The sequence below is a fragment of the Eptesicus fuscus genome, chromosome 2, assembly GCF_027574615.1.
Source record: "Eptesicus fuscus isolate TK198812 chromosome 2, DD_ASM_mEF_20220401, whole genome shotgun sequence".
Taxonomy (NCBI): domain Eukaryota; kingdom Metazoa; phylum Chordata; class Mammalia; order Chiroptera; family Vespertilionidae; genus Eptesicus; species Eptesicus fuscus.
Genome location: NC_072474.1, coordinates 23446116 through 23466613, shown reverse-complemented (window position 1 = coordinate 23466613; position 20498 = coordinate 23446116). Strand labels below are relative to the sequence as shown.

At 40.4% G+C, this 20498-nt stretch overlaps 1 protein-coding gene across 9 annotated transcripts in view; it reads left to right on the top strand.

Annotated features, from left to right (window-relative positions):
- Nucleotides 1–20498, top strand: part of CACNB2 (calcium voltage-gated channel auxiliary subunit beta 2) — a 363162-nt gene that overhangs the window by 285613 nt on the left and 57051 nt on the right. The window lies entirely within an intron of this gene.

Genomic DNA, 20498 nt, shown 5'->3' with positions numbered 1-20498 from the left:
TTTCCATTGTCCTAGGAGCTGTATCTGTAAAAATATTGCTATGACATATGTCTGATATTTTGTTGCCTATGGCTTCTTCTAAGATTTTTATGATTTCCCATCTTACATTAAGTCCTTTATCCATTTTGAGTTTATTTTTGTGTGTGGTGTAAGTTGGTGGTCTAGTTTCATTTTTTTGCATGTATCTATCCAATTTTCCCAGCAACATTTATTGAAGAGACTGTATTGACTCCATTGTATGCTCCTGCTTCCTTTGTCAAATATTAATTGACCATAATGGCTTGGGTCAATTTCTGGGTTCTCTGTTCTGTTGCATTGGTCTATATGTCTGTTCTTGTGCCAGTACCAGGCAGTTTTGAGAACAGTAGCTTTGTAATATAGCTTGATATCTGGTATTGTGATCTCTCCAACTTTGTTTTTCTTTCTCAGGATTGCTGCGGTTATTCAGGGTCATTTTTTTTTCCATATGAATTTTTGGAGAGTTTGTTCTAGGTTAGCGAAGTATGCCATTGGTATTTTAATAGGGATTGCATTGAATCTATAGATTGCATTGGATAGTATGGACATTTTAATGATGTTGATTCTACCAATCCATGAGCTTGGTATAGTCTTCCATTTCTGTATGTCTTTTTCTATCTCTTTTTTGAACGTCATGTAGTTTTCTGAGTACAGGTCTTTTACCTCCTTAGTTAAGTTTATTCTAAGACATGTTAATTTTTTTTTGTTGCAATGGTAAATGGGATTGTTTTTTAGTTTTTCTTTCTGTGAGTTCATTGTTGGTGTATATAAAAGCCATAGATTTCTGGGTGTTAATTTTATATTCTGCTACACTGCCAAATTTATTTATTCAGTCTAGTAGTTTTTTGATGGAGTCTTTAGGGATTTCTATGTATAATATCATGTCATCTGCAAATCATGACAGTTTTACTTCTTCTTTTCTAATTTGGATGCCTTTTCTTTCTTCTTCTTCTCTGATCCCTATGGCTAGTACTTCCAGTACTATGTTGAACAGGAGAGGTGAAAACAGGCATCCCTGTCTTGTTCCTGTTCTTAGGGAAAATGGTTTTAGTTTTTCCCATTGAGTATGATGTTGGCTGTGGGTTTGTCATATAAGGCTTTTATTATGTTGAGGTATGATCCCTCTATTCCCACTTTGCTGAGAGTTTTTACCAAGAAAGGTATAGGATTTTGTCAAATGCATTTTCTGCATCAATTGAAATGATTATGTGATTTTTGTCTCTCAATTTGTTTATGTGCTATATCACGTTTATTGATTTGCAGATATTGTACCAGCCTTGCATCCCTGAAATAAATCCCACTTGGTCATGGTGTATGATCTTTCTAATGTAATGCTGGATACGATTTGCTAGAATTTTGTTGCGGATTTTAACATCTATGTTCATCGGGATATTGGCCTGTAATTCTCTTTCTTTATAGTGTCTTTATCTGATTTTGGGATTAGGGTAATATTGGCTTCATAGAAAGAGCTTGGAAGTGTTCCTCCCTCTTGAATTTTTTTGAATAATTTGAGGAGTATAGGTTCTGGTTCTTCTTTGAATGTTTGGTAAAACACCCCTGTGAAGCCTTCCAGATCGGGGCTGTTGTTTGCTGAATGTTTTTGATCACTGTTCAATTTCATCAGTAGTTATCAGCCTATTCAGTTTTTTTTATTCTTCCTGATTGAGTTTTAGAAGCTTGTATTTTTCTAGGAATATGCCCATTGGGTCTAGGTTGTCCAGCTTGTTGGAGTGGAGTAGTATTATTTTACAATCCTTTGTATGTCTGTGGGGTCAGTTGTTACTTCACCTCTTTCATTTCTGATTTTGTTTATTTGGGTCCTCTCTCTTTGTTTCTTGGTGAGCCTGGCTAGAGGTTCATCAATCTTGTTTATCCTTTCAAAGAACCAGCTCTTGGTTTTATTGATCTTTTGTATTGTTTTATTGGTCTCTCTGCTGTTTATTTCTGCTCTGATCTTTATTATTTCCTTCCTTCTGCTTACTCTGGGCTTTGCTTGTTGCTCGCTTTCTACTTCTGTAAGTTGCAGGTTAGATAATTAATTACCATTTTTTTCTTATTTTTTGAGCTAGACCTGTAGAGCTATGAACTTCCCTCTCAGGACTGCTTTCACTGTGTCCCATAGATTTTGGATCGTTGTGTTTTCATTGTCATTTGTTGCCATGATGCTTTTTATTTCTTCTTTGATCTCTTTGGTAACCCAGTCATTGTTTAATAGCATGCTATTTAGCTGCCAAGTGCTTGATTTTTTTTGTCATTGTTTTTATTGTAGTTGATTTCTAATTTTATGCCATTGTGACCTGAGAAGATTCTTGATATGCTTTCTATTTTCTTGAATTTGAAGAGGCTTTGCCTATGTCCCAATATGTGGCCTATCTTTGAAAATGTCCCATGTGCACTTGAAAAGAACGTATAATCTGTTGCTTTGGGATGAAATGTTCTGAAGATGTCAATTAATTCCATTTGATCCAGTGAGTCATTTAGCATTGCTGATTTTTTGCTGATTTTTTGTTTAGAGGATTTATCCAGTGGTGTCAGTGGGGTATTAAGGTCCCCTACTATGATCGTATTGCTGTTGATCTCTCCCTTGATATCTTCCCGAAGGTTTTTTATGTATTTGGGTGCTCCTGTATTGGGTGCATATATGTTTTACCATAGTTATGTCCTCTTGTTGAATTGTTCCCATTAGTATTATAAAGTGGCCTTTAGTATTATCTCTTGTTATGGCCTGCACTTTAAGGTTTATTTTGTCAGATATAAGTATCGCTACCTCAGCTTTTTTTCATTTGCCTGAAAAATTCTTTTCCATCCCTTCACTCTCAGTCTGTGTGGGTCCTTTGTTCTGATGTGGGTCTCTGGTAGACGGCAAATATATGGGTCATGTTTTCTTATCCATTCAGCTACCTTATGTCTTTTGATTGGTGCATTTAGGCCATTTATATTTAAGGTTATGGTTCATAGGTACTTGTTTGTAGCCATTTTTATTCTTTATGTCTGTGTTCCTTCTTCCCTTTCTATTTCTTCTTTGTACAGCAGTCCCTTTAGCATTTCTTGCATTGCTGGCTTGGTTGTAATAAACTCCCTTAGCATTTTTTTGTCTGTGAAGCTCCTGATTTCACCTTCAGTTTTGAATGATATCCTTGCTGGGTATAGTATTCTTGGATTCAGTCCTTGCTTTGCATCACTTTGTATTTTTCATTCCATTTCCTTCTGGCCTAATATGTTTCAGTTGAGAAATCAGTTGATAGTCTAATGGGAGAGCTCTTGTAGGTAACTTTCTGTCCCTCTGGCAGCCTTTAAGATTCTTACCTTGTCATTGATGTTTGCTGATTTAATCATGATGTGTCTTAGTGTCTGTCTTTTTGGGTTCATCTTCTTTAGCACTATGTGTGCTTCTTGGACTTGTTTGAATTTTTTCTTCCCCAAATCAGGGAAGTTTCCTGTCATTATTTCTTCAAACAAGTTTTCTATTCCTTGCTCAGCTTCCTCTCCTTTTGGCACCCCTATTACGTGGATGTTGATTTGTTTCATGTTGTCCCAAAGCTCCCTTAGGCTCTCCTCCTGCTTTTTAAGGTGTTTTTTGTTGTTGTTTTTTTCCAGTTGCTGCTCTGCTTGGGTGTTGTTATTTTCTACTTTGTCTTCTAACTCACTGATATGGTCCTAGCTTCTTCTAGTCTACTGTTGAAGCCTTCCATTGTGTTTATGATTGTAGCTATGTAATTTTTCATTTCTTCTTGAAATTCTCATTCAGCTCCTTATAATTCTCATTGAGTTGTGTGTATTTGTCATCCAGACATTTGAGCATCCTTATAACCATTACTCTGAAGTCTTTCTCTGATAAATTACTTGCCTTCATTTCATTTAATTCCTTTTCTCATGATTCCTCTTTTTCTTTCCTTTGGGGATTGTTTCTTTTTTTTGTCTCCCCATTTTTGCTGTAACATTTTAATTATTTCTATGTCTTAGATCCAACTGCCTTGCTACTCAGGTTCTTTTGGGGGTGGTCCTATTTAGTTGGTGATTTGTGGGACCCAGTGGTACAGTCTTTCAGATCTCCTGAGCTTGGTGTTCTAGTGGAGCCCCCTATTTGAGCTATTTGGGTTCTTCTGATGTAGTTGGGTCTTGAATGTTAGTTTCTCATTCGTGGATGAAGTCTCATCATGGGTTGTCTGGCAATGTGACTCACCCCAGCCTCATCTTGCAAGCTGTTGTGGATGTGTTCATGGTTCCAGCTCTTGTGGAAAGGGTTGCCTGAGGTCTCACTGGTTTATACTCACTGTGAGATCCTGGAGTCCACGGCCTGGGAGGAAGGGGTCTTAGGGCCTAAGGCTCAGTAAGTGTGACTCTCGCTGGTGTTGTGTGACTCTTGTTGGGGTAGCGTCACTCTGCAAATCACTTTGGAGGTCCCAGAGCCTGTGTTCATGGGAGGCAGCTGTCTTATAGTCTGCGGATGAGGCAGTGGGACTCTGGCCAGGGTGATTTCATTCTGTGAATTATGAGGTAGTCCAGGAGCCAGTGGCTGGGCATGTGGGAATCTCGGAGTCTGTGGCTGAAACAGTGCAACCTTGTCTGGGTAGGCAAGCCCTCAGTAGCTCACCAAGGTATCCAGAAGCCGGCAGCCTGGGAGGGGAAGTCTCGGATTCTGCTGAGGGAGCCATGCATCCTTGGTTGGAGAGATGCATGCCCAGCGGCAACTCACAGAGGATCCCAGGAGCCGTCTGCCAGGGTGGTGGGCTCGAGGGGCCTGCTGCTGGAGCAGCGTGACTGCAGTGTCTGGAGGTCGGCAGCCTAGGAGGGGGAAGTCCCAGTTTCTGCTGTGGAAGCCATGCACTCTTGGACATCCTGGGGTCTGCAGGTCTGCGGGCAAGGCAGCATGAATTTGGCTGGTGTGGCTGTAGGCTGCAGGGTCCCGGGCAGTGTCCAAAGCCAGTCTGGGTGGTGGTGAAGCTGGGTTCCTAGTGGAAGCCACTCTCCCCTTCAAGATGGCATGAGCTCTGTGCCCGAGCCCCAAAGCCAGGGGAGTGCCCACAGCAGTGGCAGGGGCTCCACATCTAGGAGAGCCTGGTCTGCCAGCCCCTGATACTCCTGCAGGATCTAACTGTCCCTCACTCACACCCACACACACCACACATGTCCACACCCCCCCTTTCACTCCCTCATCACTCACACCCTCTCCCTCGCTGCCGTCCTGCCAGCCGCCATCTTCTAGAGTCTACCTATACTTCTGGTGAGCTTTGTTTTTGACTGTTAATTTTTAAATTGTTTGAAAGTCCTACATGAAAGGTTCTATCCTGGTGTTTCCACAGAAGGGAAAAAAATATCAGATATTCTTGTTACCACATAATTTGATCATTCCAATTGCTGGAACTCCAAAGGAATTCCAGAGACTACCTTTAATGGGACTTCATTAAGGAATGAGAGACTACCTTTAGGAATAAGAGACTACCTTTAATGGGACTTCATAATCTTCATCTAATAATTCTGGCTCACTGATAGTTGGACAAGTTCTAGACCAACAACTATTAGAAACTTGTATTAATAAAATGGACCCCAGATTTAAATGTCTAAACTAAATATAGAATTTAAATAATGTCCAAATAATATTGAAATATTGTTTTAAATGGAATAGGATGAAACAGAAAACATTCTTATTTTTTAGTCTGAAATAATTCTGAAGTCATTTAGTTGGCGTGATAAATTCCCATTGCAATCTCCTTTAGTCACAAACACCATTTACTGATTGTGGTCGGCACTAGTGTTCAAACTTCACTGTTAGATGCTTCATATTTGAAAACCATCTGTATTCTCAGAGAATGTTAAGTCTAACTTTGAGATCAAGAGGAATTTACTGAGTGCCCAGTAGGTGTTTTCCAACAATGATGAATAAGAGGTAGGAAGTACCTCAACAATCTTACAGTTTGGTGAACTTATATTCTACCAAGACAAGACTTGCATAAAAGACACAGTGCTGGATGTCCGGACAAGAGCTGTATAAAAGGTACAAGTAGGTGTCAGGTCCCGAGTAGCATCCACATTAAATGGTACAGGATTTCCCAGGAGGGAGAATCTGGAGGGCTGCAGTAAGATAGACTGGAGAATAATATACTGCTGACCATCCAACAGCAGCAGCCAGGAGCCTGGGAGCCTGTTTTTTTGACTTCCCAACCCAATTCAAACGGCTTCCTCTTATGGAGCTTTCCTGCCAATGAGCTCCTCTCCTAAGCCCCACCCCAGGCAGAGCTGATAAACCTCTCTGACGCATGGACACTTGGTTCTTTGTTCTTAATTATACTCTGGTACTTTGCATGTCTGTCTCCCAGACGAAATTCTGATTATTTTTTTTTTAGACAGAGGGCCATTTTTTGTTCATATTTAGATCCCTCCTGCTTAATATGGTACCTAGAATATTGTTAGCGTTCCCCCAGTCATCAAAAAAAAGTGTTTCTTGCATGAGTGAATAGAGAAATGTATGAATTCACAAGATACAAGTTGGGCCTTGAAAGAAGGTTGCAACCTTGCATTTTTAAATCAGTGAAACAAAAGCCCTTTTCCACGCTCGTGGTAATCACAAGTAAAGAAAATTAAGTAGCCCCTAGAACAGTGGTTTTTACAACTCAGTGTGTCTTAGAGGTCCTATTAGCTAAGACAACGAGTAGCTCAACTTGTTAGCGACTGTATTTTGGATGAAAATCAACTCATGGACTTGAGGAGCTTTATAATGCTTTACAGAAAGCTAGTTTAGCTGCTCAAGGCTCCTTTGCTTATATCTGGCCAACTTCCAAAACATACCCTAGAAGTCTGACTCCTAAGTGGGGGGTTCATAGAATTACTGACTTAGAAGATATTGCAAATAGTTGGATTTGAATCCCCTTATTTTACATTTGAGCAAACTGAGGCTCAGAGAGATTAAATGATTTTCCTAAGATGAAGAATTATTGTAAATAAACCACATTCAATAATATCTGCATGGTTTGAGCCAGCAATCACTATAAAATCTTACATCCATGGAAGGAATATCTGGTTACTAGTAAGAATAAATTTAATGCTTGGTATAGTTTCTCTAAATTCCCATCACATTTTATTAAAACCTATTTAATCATACCCATACTTATTTATGAACATTTTTTCCACCTGACAAGCCATAGATATTTTGAGGTTAAGGGACCTGATTCTACTGATTTTTTATATGTAGCCCAAAATCTTAAACATAGAGTATCCTCAATAATTTTTTTGTCCTGCCATGCTATAAATCTATTTTGCAATCGCGAGTGTTATATAAATTAAGAAACAAACAGCACTAGCTAATGTGTTCTGAGAACATATTCTCCGTGACTAACAGGAAGATTACTGTACCTCAGAAGCTAAGTAATGAATATGCCTCTTAGGACTTGGTGGGTTTTTAAAAATAAATTTTCATTTCTTTTTTCATGTGTTTCATATGTTTTAAAATGTGGTCTCTATTCCTGCCTATATGTTATGTAGGCATGTGAAGATATGTATGTATTTCCCTTTAGTAAATATAAACATCTTAAATATGGCCAAGGCTGTGTATAGTAATGTGTTTCCTACTTTTTATCCCTGGTATTTCTCCTTCTCTGGTCCTGCTTCAGTCTGCTCACACCAAAATTATGCAGTTCAGCAGGTTGTACGCTGTGGCTGATCACTTACATAAACTCATTTTTACAAGCACTTAGCTTGGTGGCTTCAGAGTCTGGCTCAAGGCGGGCATTCCAGTGTTTGTTGAAATCTTTGTTGAATGCTGGGTGCAGAGGGCAGGGGTGGTGGTGGCAGAATAACAAAGTGAAGGAAACACCGTCTTCCTATAGAGGAACTCAGTCTTTGAGGTGGCAGACATGCTGGTGGGAAGGGTATGACTGTGCGAGCCAAGCATGAGTGTTTCCATTCTCCTGGATCCAAACAGGAGCTCTATGGGATGCTGGACACCTCTTCAAGTCCCGCACGTGGAGCAGGGCCACATGTAAGATGTCAATTGTAAGGACTGGGAAGTTTGTCAAATTAGTATTTCTGGAAGGCCTTAAGATTAAGGAATTAGCCCTAGGCGGCTTGGCTCAGTAGATAGAGTGTCAGCCTGCAGACTGAAGGGTCCTGGGTTCGATTCTGGTCAAGGACACATGTCTGGGTTGTGGGCTCAACCCCCAGTAGGGGCATGCAGGAGGCATCCGATCAATGATTCTCTCTCATCGTTGATGTTTCTTTCTCTCTCTCCCTCTCCCTTCCTCTCTGAAATAAATAAAATAATTAAATTAATTAATTAATTGATTAAGGAATTAGTTGCATGTGATAAAAAAAAACTACCTTTCTCCTCACAAAATGTCATTAAAATATTTATTTTAACATCTTAACAGTTCATTCTCGTTAGTGCTCTTTTCTCCAAGATAGGAAGTCGTTATCCTGCTGCCACTGGGCTTCATTAAATGGCCCTGAGTTGAAGCCTTTGGATTTTCCACTTCCTCTGGAACACTAGTCAGCCAAAGCCTAAAACTGGAGCAGAAATTATGGTGCAGTGGGCTTGGAATTACGGGTTAGAGTCCAATCTCTCTGACATGCAGCCATGTGGTTTGGGCCTTCATCTGATTTTCTTCCTAGGCGAAGTGGAAATAATAATACTTAATTTACCTACCAAAAGCATTTGACATTCTGACTCAGAAAGGGGTCTTGAAATTTTCAATTTACAATTGAGGTAAAGAAGTAGGTATATATATAGTAAGTGATGAAATATCTGTAAAGATGTCTGCTTAATTGTAAGTCCCTATACAAGCATCATGCCCCAGCCATCCAGTATCATAAAAACCACCACACGTTTGGCTTCTGCTTAACTGTGTTCAGAGACCTCCACATAAAGAACAGATATCCCATCCCAGGAAGGTGAACCCCTGTCACTCTGTTTAACCACAGTCATCTGCTCTGATTTCCTACGTACCTGAGAGGTGTAGGCTCGCCCATTTTCTCTTGGTAGAACATACCTTTTCTGTCTTCTTAACCCCCATGTGTGACCAGCAGAACCATTTTTAGGTAAGGAGTCTCAATGTCTTTGACACTCAACCCATCCTTCCACTCTACCTGCCTACCTGGTTCCAAGATGCAAGCTGCCTCCTTAACCTAAGAGCGGGGTGTCTGGAGTTGATTGCGGAGCTTTAGTGACGCTGGTTAAATTGGGTCTGCTTTAGAATTGTGTCTGACACAGCTGCATCTCCCTTAATAACTTTCTTGGTTTACTATTTTCAGTTCAGTTTTTGGAAAACAAGTGGCCCTTTAGGGGAACTTCTGGAAAGCTCAGTCCTCAGAGCTGTGCGCTTCTGAATAGTCAGTCTTGTAGGTTTGGGGTGAGACTTTTCATTTGCATTTGTAACAAGCCCCACCCCTAGAAGCTGAATCTGGTGCAAAGCCAAGTTTGGACATCACTGCTTTAGAATACATTCTCTCCTCGAATGTAGATTCCCATTGCTGAACCTGAGGACGTGTTAAAAGCATTTCTGTTCTGTGTACCAGTGGCTCTTTATCAAAGACTTACGTAAGAATCAACCACGGTGCTTTTAAAGGTCATCAGAAAAAAATTCCATGCTTTGGCTCCACCCACTGGCAATTCAGTGAAAAACTTGTAGGGTGGGGCCCAGCACCCTTATTTTTTAAATCTATCAGGTTATGCTATTTGGTATACTATGGTATGATACATCTATAATAAACATAAGTGCATGCTGTGGATAGCAGTATTTTCATTTAATATGTTAATACATATAAAGCAAATGCTAGAGTTGTTATTCAAAGAACTTAGAAAAGAAATATCCTATAAAAGTCTACAGATTTACCACCAGTATTTTTTTTAATATAGCTTCTACTCCAGCCCTGAAATAATGCTATGCTTTCCCCTCCCTCAGTGAAATCACATTTAAATTCAGAATCACCAGGGCTAATTTATATTCAATTCAAGACTGCGACCTCTAAAATAGCCTTAATGACGCATGCAGAGCGTTTTCCTAGGAACAGACTCGAGCTTATTAGTATGTGAAGCCTCAGTCAGGACTCATCTGGTGCCGGATGTGTTAGGACACGATGCCAGAGATGTATGCCTTCTCCTATCAGTTACACAGTCACCCGAGATTTCATGTAACTTGCTTTAAATAGCCCTCGTGGGGAAGGAGATTGACTTTTCTTGCTTCTTAAAAATACTTACCTTTTTTTTTTTTTTTCTGGCTCTCATATAGCAATCAGAAACTACCATGTAAAGGTAAAAAAATAATCTCCTGAGGTTTCAGTTGTGTGGGGCCAGGGTCAGGCTGTGATTGAACACGGAGCACAGGGCCCCAGATGCAGCTCACTATCTGTGACCTTGAGCAAGACCTAAACTGCTCAGTTTCATCCTTTAGTTTTTAAAATGAGAGGGTTGGATTCACTTGCTAAAGGCTCTTTTAGCTCTAATCATCAAGATGATGTAACGTTATGTGTCAAGATATTTCACTGAAATTTGTCACCCAGAAAGGGGGCCTTTCAAACATACCTGATGAGACTTTTTGGGAGGAAGGAGCGTTTCTGGGGGGGTAGAGGGCCATTGGGAGCCTGAGCGCGGCTGTAGCCCACAGGATTATAACCCGGTACAAGGAACGGGCACCCGCAGACCTCTTACCTCACCTACAGGGAAGCGAGGCACCGACAGGCAGGGTGACTTGCGGGGACTGTGGACTGCGGTTCTGGAGTCATTTCCTGGCAGCGAGCCAGGTGCTTAGTCAGGCTGGTGAACTCGGGTGCCGGGAGCCACTCAGCATGAATCGTTAGGCTGCGCGAGGGCGAGGATGCCAGCTCACCACCTGCTTTCCTTGTCTTACTCAGTAACAGCTCACCGTCCTGGGAAAGCGGGCCCGGCCCATGAGCTCACAGCTGTGCAGCGAGGGGCGGCACCCAGCTCGCCTTTTGAAAGATCAAACCCAACCTTGGCTTCATTAGCCTGGTGGGGCCTACTCAGTGCTGGGGAGCATGCTCAGTCCCGGACTCCATCTGCGGGTTTGGCTGTCATTAGGCACCTGATCGATACTTCCACTTTCTTCTCCCTCACCCCCCAAAAAGCAAATCTTACTATGTATCCACTAGTCGTGGACAGGCAGAACTCAAGATTGGTTAGGAACGACCCTCTGATACTTCTCATATTTTGACGGTTACCATTTTTTGAGTGTGTCCCTGTGCCCGGCACCGTGCTGAGAGCTGTGTGTGTTGCAGCTCGTATCAGATTTGCAAAACCCTCTTTAAGACATGGGATCTGTCCGAAACCGGTTTGGCTCAGTGGATAGAGCGTTGGCCTGGGGACTGAAGGGTCCTGGGTTCGATTCCGGTCAGGGGCATGTACCTTGGTTGCGGGCACATCCCCAGTGGGGGGTGTGCAGGAGGCAGCTGATCCATGTTTCTCTCTCATCGATGTTTCTAACTCTCTATTCCTCTCTGTAAAAAATCAATAAAATATATTATTTTTTTAAAAAAAAAGACATGGGATCTGGGCTTAGAAAGATTTACCCGCACGGGGTCACACAGCCAAGGTTGGTGTCCCCAGGCCTCCCCAGTCGCTCAGTGACTGCACCCCGTTCTGCTTTCCCACAGAGCCACTGGGCACAGCCCTGACTTCTGTGTTACCACAGCTGAGAATCCTCATGAGTTTTGCCATTTTAATTTCCCTTTCAGAACGGTTTCCAAATGTGATGTTCTCTAGAATGTATTAAAGACGTTTAAAATATATGCCGTAAAAATGATGTGGCGTGTTGGTGTAGGCACTTGACATAGAGTGAGAAATGCCTAAGTGGTAAACTTCCTTATGCTGTTGGAACAAGGCATGTTAGCTGGGAGCCCGGTGACGGTGGCTTCCGTGTTTTCATCCGTGTGTGACCTGGTTGGGAAGCTTCCCTCTTCATTAAGAGGAACAGAGTATGAGTGCAAATCTGGCTGTTTTTAAGGCTGAGGTAGACTGAGGAATAAGGGGAGGAACACAGAGAAGAGTCAGTGCTGAAGGACAATAAAAGGAAAGATGTTCTCTGGTTTCTGAGTAACTGGCATCAGGGTGTATGTGTTGTTTGTTTGCTTGTTTGAGTGTTTGTGTTGAGAGAACACCAGAAGGAAATACCTTTTTAAACACAGTATAAACTTGCTGATGTGCGTATTTATAGTGAACTTCAGGCAACTGCACACAGGCATCTGTCAGTCATGAAGGACCTTTACAGACGGACACAAGCCTCCATCCTGGGCAGAAAGGACTCGGTGAGCCTAGACCTGAGAAAAGGAAGTGCTGTGCTGGATCAGGATAGAGGATTTCTAAGCCACTCAACCATGAAAGGAATAAATGGCAGTTAATATAAACCCTGCAGTATACCATTTATAATTCACTTATATATAATCATGCTTATGTTGCAACAAGAAATGTTGAGCACATTTTCCATTCTGTAATGTGGGTTCCATTTTTCTTAGTTCTTTTTATTACCTATAGAAAGATCCAAATTATGAGTTCCCTCCAAGACTATCAATAGCTATTCTGGAAACTGTAGTGGGCCCACTCATTAAGAAGAGCCATTGGGCCTTGGCTGGCATGAGTCAATGGTTCAAGCATCAGCCTGCACCCTGGAGGGTCAATTCCTGGTCAAGAGCATGTACCTGTATTGCAGGACTCATCCCCAGGGTGTGTACAGGAGGCAACCAATCCATGTGTCTCTCTTAACATCAATCTCTCTCTCTCTCTCTCTCTCTCTCTCTCTTTCTCTCTTCCCATCTCCCTCTCTTCCCCCCCCCCTCCATTCCTCCACCCTCCCTTCCACTCTCTCTAAAAATCAATGGAAAAAAATATCCTTGGCTGAGATTAACAAAAAAAGAAGAGCCACTGGAGGGGGGCAGGTAGATAGAGAGGTTGGTAAAGGGGTACAAACTTTCAGTTATAAGTTGAGTGAGCTCTGAGGATCTAATGTAAAACCTGGTGACTACAGTTGATAATTGAAACTTGCTACTAGAAGAGAATTTAAATGTTGTTTTTTTTTAAAAAATGAAATATGGGAGATGATGAATGTGTTAATTAATTGGGGGGAATTCTTTCACAATATATGCATATGTCATATCATTATGTTGTACACTTTAAATATCTTACAAATCCTCTAAACAAAAAATCAGCAAAGAAACATCAATCCTAAATGACTCACTAGACCAGATGGAATTAATTGACATCTTCAGAACATTTCACCCCAAAGCCACAGAATATACATTCTTCTAAAGTGTACGTGGGTCATTTTCAAACATAGACCATATATTGGGTCACAGGCAAAGTCTCTTCAAATTCAAGAAGATAGAAATCATTTCAAGCATCTTCTTAGATCACAGTGGCATAAAACTGAAAATCAACTACAATAAAAACAATCCCCCAAAAAATCAAACACATGGAGACTAAGTAGCATGCTATTAAACAATGACTGGGTTACCAGAGAGATCAAAGAAGAAATAAAAAACATCATGGCAACAAACAACAATGAAAACACAACAATCCAAAATCAATGGGACACAGCAAAAGCTGTCTTGAGAGGGAAGTTCATAGCTCTACAAGCCTACTGCAAAAAAACAAGAAACAATGGTAATAAATTACCTAACCCTACAACTCAAAGAGTTAGAAAGAGAGCAAAAAGAAAAGCCCAGTGTAAGCAGAAGGAAGGAAATAATGAACATCAGAGCAGAGATAAATGACATAGAGACCAAAAAAATAATACAAAAGATCAACAAAACCAAGAGCTGGTTCTTTGAAAGGATAAACAAGATTGATGAACCTCTAGCCAGGCTCACCAAGAAGCAAAGACTGAGGACCCAAATAAACAAAATCAGAAATGAAAGAGGAGAAATAACAACAGACCCCACCAAAATAAAAAGAATTGTTAAAAAAATATTATGAACAACACTATTAGAACAAACTGGACAACCTGGAGGAAATGGACATATTCCTAGAAAAATACAACCTTCCAAAACTCAATCAGGAAGAATCTAAACATCTCAATAGGCCAATAACTATGGAAGAAATTGAAGCAGTCATCAAAAAGCTTCCAGCAAACAAAAGCCCAGGGTCAGACAGCTTCATAGGGGAGTTTTACCAAACATTCAAAGAAGAACTAAAACCCATCCTCCTCAGATTATTCCAAAAAATTCAAGAGGAAGGAACACTTCCAATTTCCTTCTATGAAGCCAGCATCACCCTAATACCAAAACCAGATAAAGACAACACAATGAAAGAGAATTACAGGCCAATATCCCTCATGAACATAGATGCCAAAATCCTCAACAAAATTCTAGCAAATCGGATCCAGCAGTACATCAGAAAGATCATACACCATGAACAAGTAGAATTTATCCCAGGGACTCAAGGATGGTACAATATCCACAAATCAATAAACATGATACATCACATAAACAAACTGAGAGATAAAAATCACATAATCATATCAATTGATGCAGAAAAAGCATTTGACAAAATCCAACACCCTTTCTTGATAAAAATTCTCAGCAAGGTGGGCATAGAAGGATCATACCTCAACATAATAAAAGCCATATATGATAAACCCACAGCCAGCATCATACTCAGTGGGCAAAAACTAAAACCATTTCCCCTAAGAACAGGAACAAAACAGGGATGCCCACTCTCACCACTCCTGTTTGACATAGTACTGGAAGTATTAGCCATTGCAATTAGACAAGAAGAAGAAATAAAAGGCATCCAAACTGGAAAAGAAGTAAAGCTGTCCTTATTTGCAGATGATATGATATTGTACATAAAAAACCCGAAAGACTCCATCAAAAAACTATTAAATGTAATAAATGAATTCGGCAATGTAGCAGGATACAAAATTAATGTCCAGAAATCTATGGCATTTCTATACACCAATAGTGAACTTACAGAAAGAGAGACTTAAAAAGCAATCCCATTTACCATCACACCAAAAAAATTAAGATACCTAGGAATAAACGTAACTAAGGAGGTAAAAGACCTATACTAGGAAAACTACAGGACACTGAAAAAAGTGATAGGGAAGACGTAAACAGATGGAAGAACATACCATGTTCATGGATTGGTAGAATCAACATCATTAAAATGTCCATACTACTCAAAGCAATCTATAGATTCAATGCACTCCCCATTAAAATACCAACGGCATGTTTCACAGACCTAGAAAGGACTCTCCAAAAATTCATCTGGAATTAAAAAAGACCCCGAATAGCCACAGCAATCCTGAGAAAGCAGAACAAAGTAGGTGGGATCTCAATACCAGATTTCAAGCTGTATTACAAGGCCACTGTTCTCAAAACAGCCTGGTACTGGCACAAGAACAGACATATAGAACAATGGAATAGAATAGAAAACCCAGATATTGACCCAAACCACTATGCTCAATTAATATTTGACAAAGGAGGCATGAACATACAATGGAGTCAAGACAGTCTCTTCAATAAATGGTGTTGGGAAAATTAGACAGATACATCCAAAAAAATGAAACTAGATCACCAACTTACACCATACACAAAAATAAACTCAAAATAGATAAAGGATTTAAACATAAGATGGGAAACCATAAAAATACTAGAGGCAGAGAAAACTCAGACATATGCCGAAGCTATTTCTTCACCGATACCGCTCCTAGGGCAATGGAAGCTAAAGAGAAAATAAACATTAAAATACCACATGATCTCACTCATTTATGGAAAATAAAGAACATTATAACCTAAATGGGACTACATCAAAATAAAAAGCTTTTGCACAGCAAAAGAAACCATCAACAAAACAACAAGAAAGCCCACTGTATGGGAGAACATATTTGCAAATGCTATCACTGATAAAGGTTTAATCTCCAACACCTACAGGGAACTTATACAACTTAATAAAAGGAAGATAAATGATCCAATAAAAAAATGGGCAACGGACCTAAATAGAATCTTTTCGAAAGAAGACAGAAGGAAGGCTAAGAGACATATGAAAACATGCTCAAAGTCACTAATTATCCGAGAGATGCTAATCAAAACGACAATGCGGTACCATCTCACACCTGTCAGAATGGCAATCATCAACAAATCAACCAACAACAAGTGCTGGCGAGGATGCGGAGAAAAAGGAACCCTCGTGCACTGCTGGTGGGAATGCAGACTGGTGCAGCCAATGTGGAGAACAGTATGGAGTTTCCTCAAAAAACTAAAAATGGAACGCCCATTTGACCCAGTAATACCACTTCTAGGAATATATCCCAAGAAACTAGAAACACCAATCAGAAAGGATATGGGCACCCCTATGTTCATAGCAGCACAATTTACAATAGCTAAGATTTGGAAAGAGCCTAAATACCCATCAGCAGATGACTGGATCAGAAAACTGTGGTACATCTACACAATGGAATACTACGCTGCTATAAAAAAGAAGGAATTCTTACCATTTGCAGCAGCATGGATGGACCTGGAGAGCATTATGTTAAGTGAAATAAGCCAGGCAGTGAAAGAAAAATACCACATGATCTCACTCATTTATGGAAAATAAAGAACATTCTAACCTGATGAACAAAAAGATAGATACAGAGACAGTAAAGCACCGAACAGACTGTCAAATTACAGCGGGAAGGCTGGGGAGTGTTGGGGAGGGGGAAAGAGATCAACCAAAGGACTTGTATGCATGCATATAAGCACAACCAATGGACACAAGACACTGGGAGGGTGGGATGAGGGCATGTGACAGGGAATAGGGGAGGCTGGGGGAAGGTCAATGGGGAAAAAAAAAGGAGATATATGTACTACTATATGTAATACTTTAAACAATAAAAAAAAATCAATAAAAAACTTCCAAGAAAACATCTTATGGGAAACATAAAAAATAATAAAAACTTCAGAAACCCATGGTAGGGACTGACTCTCTCAGAAAGTGTTGACAAATTGTTAGTCTGTCCTCTGAGGCAATGCATGAAGAACACAAGGAAGACAGCTCATCACGTTCAGAGCCAAGCAATGTTCTTAATGGAATATGTGCATCTCCCAGTTGATCGTTATCCATTAAACTTGTCTTTAAATGACTCCGGGATGTTTGAGAAAAACTAGCTTGTCCTCAAAGGAAAGTGAGCTGCCAATATTAAGGGCATTCGAAATATTATGCTTTTGATTTTGTTGAAACTTCCAAAAAAGGAATTTTAAATAATTTTCAGACAGTGGAAGCACACCTGGAATAAATGTACATTGTTTTCCATGAATACTTCCTTGAAGGGGCCATCGCTAATTTGGATTAGTTTATGCATGCTTGATTTTTTTTGAAGTACGTACTCAAATTATTTTTGTATTTTAAATATTAGATTTTTTTTTCTCTTCCCTGTTGACCTCAAGGTGTCCTGGTCTAGGACCTTGCTCTTCATGTTGAGTACCCAGAAGTACTGGCAAGTGACATCCAGGGGCACGCCTTTGACCAGTGGTGGTTAATAACACCCTCCTCCTGACAGATTGTCCTGAGGTTTATGTGGCTTCTCAGAGAATAGTCTAGAAGGATTAGTAATCAGTCTTGCTATGTGACAGCCAAGTAAATAATGGGTCCTCCTATTATTTCTCTCTCTTTTTACTTTAATCTCATCCCTCACTTCTGTTTCCTAGAATTACACTCCTATACAAACACTTTGCCTCAGCTTCTGCTTTCTGGAGAACTGAGAAGTGATCTCCTTGGTTAAATAAGACATATTATTTATTCAGTGGATATAGATATGCACCACTATTGAAAATGACTTGGAAAGACAACAGCTTTCTAAATGAAATAAAATGGTTACAAATATTATGATCTTATTTTCATTTTTTAAGTGTATAACTAATCTATAAAATGTTAGCTAGACAATGGAGTTACAGATGACATTTTCTTTCTTTGGCTTACTACAGTTTCTAAATTTTCTACTTTTGTAGGTTTTTAGGGGGTTTTATTGAATTTTAGAGAGAGAGGAAGGGAGAGGGATAGAGAAATAGAAACATTGATGAGACAGAAATATTGATTGGCTGCCTCCTGAACGCCCCCTTCCAGGGATCGAGCCCACAGCCCAGGAATCAAACTATGACCTACCTCTTGGTTCATGGGTTGACACTCAACTACTGAGTGTCAACCCATGAGTGTCAAATTACAGCGGGAAGGCTGGGGAGTGTTGGGGATGGGGGGGGGGGAAAGAGATCAACCAAAGGACTTGTATGCATGCATATAAACACAACCAATGGACACAAGACACTGGGAGTGGGGGGGCGGGTGGGATGAGGCTGTAGTTATAGTTTTTAAAAGGGAAAATACAGTTGGGTAATAATTTTTTGTCAGAATTTCAACTGGGAGAAATATAAAAAGAATAAATGTAAAAGCTAACATGAAGGAACACTGAATTTAAATTATTTGAATATTTATCGAATATGAATTAATAAAACTTTATGAGAAGTTATGAAATAAGTATACTTTATAGTATTTCCATAGGATATTAGACGTGGAATAGGATTTGGGGGAATATTAGAGAATAAATAGAAATAAGTTAAAATGAAAGCGTTACAAAAGAGGCTATGGTCTTTCTTGAGGACAGGATGGTGGTTATAAGAGAACATGTGCTCTTGTACTCAAAAAAGACCTGGGTTTGAATCCCAGGGCCTCACTTACTAGACACATAATCAGAGTGTTCTGATGGAGACAAAATGAGATATGTTTAAGCACAACAGCTTACATATAGTAAGTGCTCAATAAATAAAGGCAAGTATTAATTATCACAGTCTAATAATACTTGAAAAAATGTATTTATCAAGCTGTCATATCTTTCTACTGCCACAGATATACCTAAGTCAAGTTGGTACTTCTTACATTCGAACCCGATAGCCAACTACTTTCACGGAAGGCCATAGGGAAGTTGGAAATATCCCAACTTGATTGAAGATGTCTTGAGCAGATATTTGAGATGCCTTTTGTAAAGACCCTTAGAGTAATTACCAGTTTTAAAGTAATTAAACAAGGAGGCCATTGGACTGTGGTGCCTGTAACACCTTGGTAATCTACATAATTACACCAGAAACCTAAGCCAGAGGCAGTTCCTATGAATGCACTGGTATCCCAGAAAACAAAATCTAATAGCAACCAATCACAAACAGCCAGCTAAGCATTCCCAAATAAGGCAACCCCTTAGGCAATAGCCAATCAAATAATTTCCTTGCTTTGCTTCTGCATCTTCTCTATAAAAGCCTTTTCCTTTCCTTTTTCAGATTCAATTGTTGGTAAAGCACTCCTAATCCCTTTTGGTTTGGTGCTGCCCGATTTGAATCACTGTTGGCCCAGGTAAAATCTTGGGCCACTTTAATATGCCTCATTTTACCTTTTAACACAAGTTACTATCAGAGTTTAACTGCAGGTGTTCAAATGAGAGCTTTGCATCTAAAAATACAACCTAGTCAGTGTTCAGCATTTGTCATCATTAGGTTTTTCATACATTCAGCGGATGCCTGTCTTCCTGGACTGTCTACCCCTTTGAACCCAGTTCTGCTAAGACCATTGTAAATAACCTGGTTATTAATTAACAGGGAAGGAGCAAAGGGAAGGCAAATATAGGCATGCCCAGTAAAGTCCGGGTGACATAGGGACTTGGGACTTGCCAGGGGAGGCGTGGCCACTGCAAGCGCAGGAAGATTTGAGGTAAATAAATGCCTGAATTAAAGAGTTCACTCTCTTGCTCTCTTGGGACTCTTGGTTGCAGGGGGCACATTCCCATGCCCTGCACTCACCCCCATGGCTCAGAGCCAGGTGGACCCCCCACACAATGGACTAATGGACTGCACCCAGCCTGATGTCACACCAGACCCAGCTCCACCATGGGATGGAAACCTTGGACTCTGGCTTTGCTTTTAGCTCTACCGCATCCCCAGCTGCCCCGCTTCCAGGCCTGGACCCAGGAAAATGGGGCTTTAGAAAAGAAGGGATATAATTCCTTGCAAACAAAATCACTCATCCTCCTGTGCGAGTCTTAGAAAATTATTTTTTTCAAGATATCAAAAGAACCCAACCCCCAGCACCCAGTGGGGAAAGGGATCCCCTGCTTCCAACAGTGGACACCCCATTTCCACTGATAACACTGCCTTGTTAAGCGTAGTGGCAGTCAGTCAGTACTGCGGACAGTCGTGCGACACTGAAGTAAGGGGAGCAACCAAAGTTTTAAAAGTTTCTAGAGAGAACAATAAGAGGTCTCCTGTTCAGAACTTGTCACCCCCAGCTCTCTGCATGAACGCATTCCCTGCCAGAACATTTGATTTTGGCCCTGGAGATGGTCCACTCTGTTTTTTTCCTACTTAAGAAAAACAAAGCGCTCGGTGTGGAATAAACAGTAACAGAATAAACACACACAAATGTGCGTAACTTTTGATCACTAGAACTCTGTGGACTGAGCTGAAACTGCAGCTGTTGGGGTGGAGAAGAAAGTGAAGATCATGGAATTAAAAAAAAATAT